Source organism: Colobus angolensis, unplaced genomic scaffold, assembly GCF_000951035.1.
Source record: "Colobus angolensis palliatus isolate OR3802 unplaced genomic scaffold, Cang.pa_1.0 Scaffold149, whole genome shotgun sequence".
Taxonomy (NCBI): Eukaryota; Metazoa; Chordata; class Mammalia; order Primates; family Cercopithecidae; genus Colobus; species Colobus angolensis.
In genome coordinates, this window is record NW_012114588.1 from 70814 (window position 1) to 77802 (window position 6989).

Genomic DNA, 6989 nt, shown 5'->3' on the forward strand with positions numbered 1-6989 from the left:
AGGCGTGAGCCACCATGCTCAGCTAATTTTTTTGAATTTTCAGTAGAGATGGGGTTTCACCATGTTGGCCAGGCTGGTCTTGAACTCCCAACCTCAGGTGATCTGCCCGCCTCGGCCTCCCAAAGTGCTGGGATTACAGGCGTGAGCCACCATGCCCAGCTGATACCCCTCTTGTTAAAAACACCGTAATGTAATTTTAACTTATCATTTTAACTGTGCTTTTTAAAATAAATGTGCAGTTGATTTGTGGTAAGTATATTCACATTGTTATGAAACAGATCTCCAGAACCTTTTCATCTTGCAAAACTGAAACTCCATCCCTATTAAACAACTACTCCCCATTTTCTCTCCCCAAAGCCCCTGGTAACCACCATTCTACTTTTCTGCTTCTACGAGATTGGGCACTCACGATACCTCATGTAAGTAGGATCATGCAGTATTTGTCTTTTTGTAACTGATTTCTGAAGACTTAGAGCATGTCTTCATGAGTCCTTCCATGTTCCATGAGTTGTAACATGGAACAAGATTGCCTTCCTTTCTAAGGCTGGATCATACTCCATTGTGCACACACTACATCTGGTTTACCCATTTATCTGTCAGCAGTCACTTGGGTTGCCTCTATTAATACCTTTGGCGATTGTAAGAAATGCAGCTATGTGCATGGGTGTACAAGTATCTCGATGAGCCCCCACTTTCAGTTATTTTGGATATGTACCCAGAAGTGGGATTGCTGGATCACATGGTAATTCAAATTTTTAATTTTTTTTAGGAATCACCATTCTGTTTTCCATGGTAACTACACCATTTTACATTCTCACCAACAGTATATAACAGTTTCAATTTCTCCACATCCTCACCAACACTTGTTATTTTCTGGGTGGTGGTGGTTGTTATTGTTGTTGTTGTTTTTGGTAGTAGCCATCCTAACAGGTGTGAGGCGATCTCTCATTGTGGTTTTGATTTGCTTTTCCCTAATGATAAGTGATGTTGAGCATCTTTTCACGTTCGTGTTGACCATCCATACATCTTTAGAGAAATGTCTATTCAAGTTCTTTCCTAATGAGACCACTCTCTTGGATCACAGAAAATGAGACCAGGCAGGCCATAAATAATATCCAGTGGTGTGCAGGAGCCAGCTTATGTATAATGTGAAAATAAATAATTCAAAATCAAAGCTGTTGGAAATTGGAATTATTTTGAGTCTTAAAGGAAGGTGCTTATAGGACCTTTAACCCCTCTCACCTGGGCCAACAGGTGTGAGTCACTCCGCCTGGCCATGAATACACTCCTTTCAACTGGATTCTGATTCTTTAGATCATTTCAGGTTGCCAATAACCTCATCAAAATGAAAAACCGGCAGGCGAGGTTGCTCACGCCTGCAAACTCAGCACCTCAGAGGCCAAAGTGGGCGAATCACTTGAGCTCAGGAGTTAAGACTGGCCTGGGCAATGTGGTGAAACTTCATCTATACAAAAAATACTAAAAAAAAAAAAAGCTAGCTGAGGGTGATGGCACATGCCCTTGTTCCCAGCTCCTCAGGAGGCTGAGGTGGGAGGATCACTTGAGCCTGAGTGGTCAGGGCTGGAGTGGGCTGTGATCATACCACTGCACTCCAGGCCGGGCAACAGCGTGAGACCTTGTTTCAGGAAAAAAAAACAAAACAAAAAAACACGAGCAAAACAAAACCCACACTTTTGTGCTTCAAAAGACATTGTCAAGAAAGTAAAAAGATGAGCTGGGTACAGGGGCATGTGCCTATATTCCCAGAGACTTGGGAGGCTGAGGCAGGAGAGATCAGGAGTTCAAGTCCAGCCTAGGCAATGGAGATAGACCCCTTCTCTTAAAAAAAAAAAAAAAAAAAGTAAAAAGACAAGAGACCAGAAGAAAAAATTTGGAAATCATATATCTTATAAGGGTCTGGTATCCAGAATAAATAAAGAACTCTTACAACTCAACAACACAAGACAAACAACCCAATTCAAAATGGGCAAAACACTTGAATAGATTATTTTCTCCAAAGAAGATATGCAAATGACCAAGACGCACTTGAAAAGATACTTGGCATCATTACTCACTAGAGAAATGCAAATCAGAAACAAAATGAGGCATCATTTCACACATCAGGATGACTATCATAGTTTAAAAAAAAAAAAAAGGAAATTAACTAGTGTTGGTGGTCAGGTGAGCTGGCTCACACCTATAATCCCAGCGCTTTGGGAAGCTGAGGTAGGTGGATCACTTTAGCCCAGGAGTTCAAGACCAGCCTGGGCAACATAGAAAACCCTGTCTCTACTAAAAATAGAAAAATTAGCCAGGTGTGGTGGTGCACACCTGTAATCCCAGCTACTTGGGAGGCCGAGGCATGAGAATTGCTTGAACTCAGGAGGTGGAGGTTGCAGTGATCTGAGATTGCACCACTGCTCCCCAGCCTGGGAGACAGAGCAAGACTCTGTCTCCAAAAATAAAATAAAACAAATGTTGGTTAGAATGTGGAAAAATTAGAACTCTTGTATCTTGCTGATGGGAATGTAAAATGGTTCACGTACTGAGGAAAACAGTTTGGCAGTTCCTCAAAAAGTTAAACATAGAATTACCATATGACCCAGCAATTCTACTCCTAGATGTATACCCAAAAAGAATGAAAAACATGTACTCAAGCAAATACATGTGCATATATGTTCATAGCAGCAGTATTTACAATCGCCAAAAGGGGGAAACGGCCCAAAATGTCCATCAGTTGATGAACAGATAGGCAAATTGTGGCACATACACAATGGAATACTATACAGCTATAAGAAGAAATGAGCCAGGCACAGGGGTGCATGCCTGTAGTCCCAGTTCCCCAGGAGGCTGAGGTGGAAGGATCAGTTGAGTCCCAGAGTTCAAGTCTAGCCTTGGCAACACAGGGAGATCCTGTCTCTAAAAAGAAAAGAATAAAAAAAAAAAACAGAAGTACTGATACTTGCTACATGAGTTTCAAAAACATGCTGAGTGAAAGAAGCCAGACAGAAAAAGGTTGCATATTGTACGATTCCCTTTATGTGAAAAATACAGAATAGGTAAATCCATAGAGAATGCAGACTGATGGTCTGGGGAAAGGATCCTACGTTGTTGAACCTGCCCAGTTGTGGGTGTGCAGTCTTGTACCAGGCAGCCCAATCCTGACCTAAGTAAATTCCCAGAAGTCTTTCCTGGATTTTGAATTTGTAGTAAGAGCTGTGGGCATTCTAGCAGCAGTTCGATGATCATGTATGATACTGCAAACAGGACAAAAAAAATGCAGATTGGTGGTTGCCAGGGACTGGGGTGGGGGTAATGAGAAGTGACAGCTAATAGGCACCTTTTCCTTTTGGGGTGAAAAAATAGATGAAGTTATTCATTAATTGTGCGACCCTGTGAATATACTAAATGCTGCCAAATTGTTCACTTTTAAATGGTTAATTTCATGTTATGTAAAGTTCACCTCAATGAAAAAAAGAAATCAATACTAGCCTGGGTAACACAGCAAGACTCTGTCTCAAAAAAAAATTTTTTTAAAGACAACTGCTTTGCTGGGACATCATTTATCTACAACTTACAGAACTGTAAGCTCAAATGCAATGCAAGGGCAGGGCCCTGCTGAATCGAGAAGAATATGCTTTAAGCAATGCAATTTTCCACTAAAGTGCACATTTTCCTCCATGGTTTGAACTCTGCCATGGTGAAAATGAGACAGGAATAATACAGGGTGATTGCAGGAGAATAGAAAATTCCAGGCAGCAGTTTTGCATGACTAGCAAAAGGAAACCATTGAAATAGCTGCAGAAGTAGGGGCCCTGAAAAACAGGATGTGGGCCAAGCTGGCTAAGGCCAACTGAAACCAATATAGCGCTGGATTTGACCTAGGTTTCATGTAGGACCTCATTATACGCTCATTAACATACTAAACCCTGCCAGGTTCAGTGGCTCACGCCTGTAATCCCAGCACTTTGGGAGGCTGAGGCGGGTGGATCACCTGAGATCAGGAGTTCAAGACCAGCCTGGCCAACGTGGTGAAACACCATCTTTACTAATAACACAAAAAAATTAGCAGGACATGGTGGTGCATGCCTGTAATCCCAGCTACTCGGGAGGCTGAGGCAGGAAAATTGCTTGAACCCAGGAGGTGGAGGTTGCAGTGAGTCAAGATCGCACCATCGCACTCCAGCCTGGGCAACAAGAGTGAAACTCCATCTCAAAACAAACAAACAAAAACATACTAAACCCACATCCACCAGTGCCATGACAGTTCCTGGGACATCCATATTTGGCATAAAAACAGGTAACACCACAATTTTGAGAAACCCTCACCTTTTTCCAGGAATCTTCATAAATATCCCACCCCTTGGTTAAAGAAACCCATAAAGGTGGCAGCTCCAAACCCCGCTGGATGCAACTCTCTCTTGCGTAGGCCCGAACTCTCCTTTCTTGAGTGTGTACCTTTTGCTTTGCAATAAATCTCTGTACTTTCACTATTTTCTGACTTGTCCTTGAATTCCTTCTAGCAAAGGGGTCAAGAGCCTGGACACCGCCTGGGGTTAAGGTCCTACTGGCGTTTGGGGACCTCCCCTAGCCCACTGGCATCAGAAACATTACACAAATCAGCTCACACTATAAATCAGCACCCAGCCCACCATCCCAGCCTGTTGAACATTTTCCAGCACATCACAGACTCTGGTACTACATCGGGCACCGGGTCCAGATAACACACCTTGCATCTCACCTGGGATCTTGAGGAACATGCTATGGAAGCCAGCAGCCCTATGGGGGCAGCCACACCACATGAGCATCGGCCACACCCTTGGCGACCCTGGAACCAGACCATCCTCCAGCCCCTGTTGGTCTGGAAACTTGCAACGGCCCCATCACTTGGGAACTGGTTAGAAAAATGCAAAATCCACTTGACTCCAGATCTGCTGAATCGGAACCTGCATTTTGGCCACATCCTTGGTGGTTCAAGCTCACGTTTAAGTTCAAGAAGCTCTGCTCTGGGCTTTTCCTGAATGCGGCACACCAGTGATTCCTCCTGGCCCTAAGGCCTCTGTGCCCAACCAGGGCTGACTTACCCCTGGCCTTGCACAGCACCCCCAGGACTCTCCTTGGTGTTGATGTGGGCGCTAGCTGACTGCCGACAGCACTCTGTGCCTGCTCTCCGACTCTGTCCCGCGTCTGCTTTTCCTCCTGGGATAACGTGGTGCTGGTGTTGATGAAAAGAGTCAAACTGTAAAATATTTTTAGATATTTATTCTGAGCCAAATACGAGTGACCATGACCTGTGACACAGCCCTCAGGGGTCCTAAGAACATGTGCCCAAGGGGGTCAGGGTACAGCTTGCTTTTCTACATTTTAGGGAGGCATGAGAGACATCAATCAAATACATTTAAGAAATACATTGGTTTGGTCCAGAAAGGCGGGACAGTTCGAAGGTAAGGGAGGGTTCTTCCAGGCTATAGTAAATTTAAACACTTTCTGGTTGACGGTTGAATTTGTCTAAAGACCTGGGATTAAACAGAAAGGAATGTCTGTAAGATAAGAGGTTGTGGAGACCAAAGTTTTATCATGCAGATGAAGCTTTTAGCTAGCAGGTTTCAGAGAGAATAAGTTGCAAAATGTTTCTTATCGTCTTTAAAGTCTGTGTTGTTCATGCTGGAGAGATGTGATGAGGTATGTTCGAACCCCACTTCCACTATGGCCTGAAACAATCTCTCAGGTTAAGTTTTAAGAGCCTTGGCTGAGAGAAGTTCATTTAGATGGTTGTGCGGGCGGGTGGGGGTAGGGGGAGCTTAGAATTTTATTTTTGGTTTACACTGGAGTGACAGTGGTGCAGGATGGGGCAGGTTTGCTCCCCTCCAGGCGAAGACAAGTGCTGGCTGCAGAGAGGTTTTATCTGCTGGTATTTGAGGAGCTTTCCCTGATGCAACAGGCCCAGGCAAGTTCAGGATTCTGCTTTCTGCCAGGGAGAAAAGCTAAAGGGAGGGAGGGTCTGATCCCATCTCTGGCATCATGGTCCTAAGAAATTGCTGGAAATGCTTTCCTCATTAACAGGTACTGCCCAACAAGAATAAATCGTCCCTCCCAGGTCTCCTATTGACTGCTGAGGGTGGGCCTGGGGCCCTGGGAACAAAGGAGGGAAGAGGTGGGACAGGGAGTTCAATCTTCAGGATCACTTGGGTAATGCAAGAAAGGCTAACTAGCAGGGATAATGACAGCTGGGCTTTCTCTAGGGCTCTTTCTCCAGCTTAGTCATTGCCTGAAGTGTAATTGCCCGGATGGGTTCTTCCTGCCGGCTACACTGACAAAGTCAATTGACTGAAACCATGGCATTGCAGTAAAGAAAGAGTTTAATTGCTGTGAGGCCAGCCACGCCCTAAGGGAGAGGGAGTTACCACTCAAATTAATCTCCCTGAAAGCTCAGAGGCCAGGGATTTTCTTTTTCTCTTTTTTTATTTTTTTTGAGTTGAAGTCTCACTTTGTTGCCCAGGCTGGAATGCAGTGGCACAATCTCAGCTCACTACAACCTCTGCCTCCCAGGTTCAAGTGATTCTCCTGCCTCAGCATCCTGAGTAGCTAGGATTACAGGCATGTACCACCATGCCTGGCTAATTTTTGTATTTTTTTAGTAGAGATCAGGTTTCACCAAGTTGATCAGGTTGGTCTTGAACTCCTGACCTCAAGCAATCCACACACCTTGACCTCCCAAAGTGCTGGGATTATGGGCGTGAGCCACTGCCCCTGGCCAAGGTTAGGGATTTTCAAAGATAGTTTGGTGGGCAGCAGACTAGGGAATGGGTGCTATTGATTGGTTGGGGAATGCCATCATAAGGGTATGGAAAATGGTACTGGTGCTTGACAGAGCAGGAGCATCACCATCTTGAACAAACACCACCATCCTAAGTTCCACTTAATTAAAAAACCCCTAAATCCAGCCCCAAAACATCAGCCTAATGGCTAATGTCAGCATAACCAGAAAC

General features: G+C 44.5%; 1 protein-coding gene across 1 annotated transcript in view; it reads right to left on the reverse strand.

Moving 5' to 3' along the window:
* SLC2A5 (solute carrier family 2 (facilitated glucose/fructose transporter), member 5) overlaps window positions 1–5251 on the reverse strand; it is a 50083-nt gene extending 44832 nt beyond the window's left edge. Inside the window, exon 1 of the mRNA XM_011935765.1 lies at window positions 5085–5251. The gene's annotated coding sequence lies outside the window, so the exon portion shown is untranslated. The remainder of the gene's footprint in view (window positions 1–5084) is intronic.
* Window positions 5252–6989: the final 1738 nt, after the last annotated feature.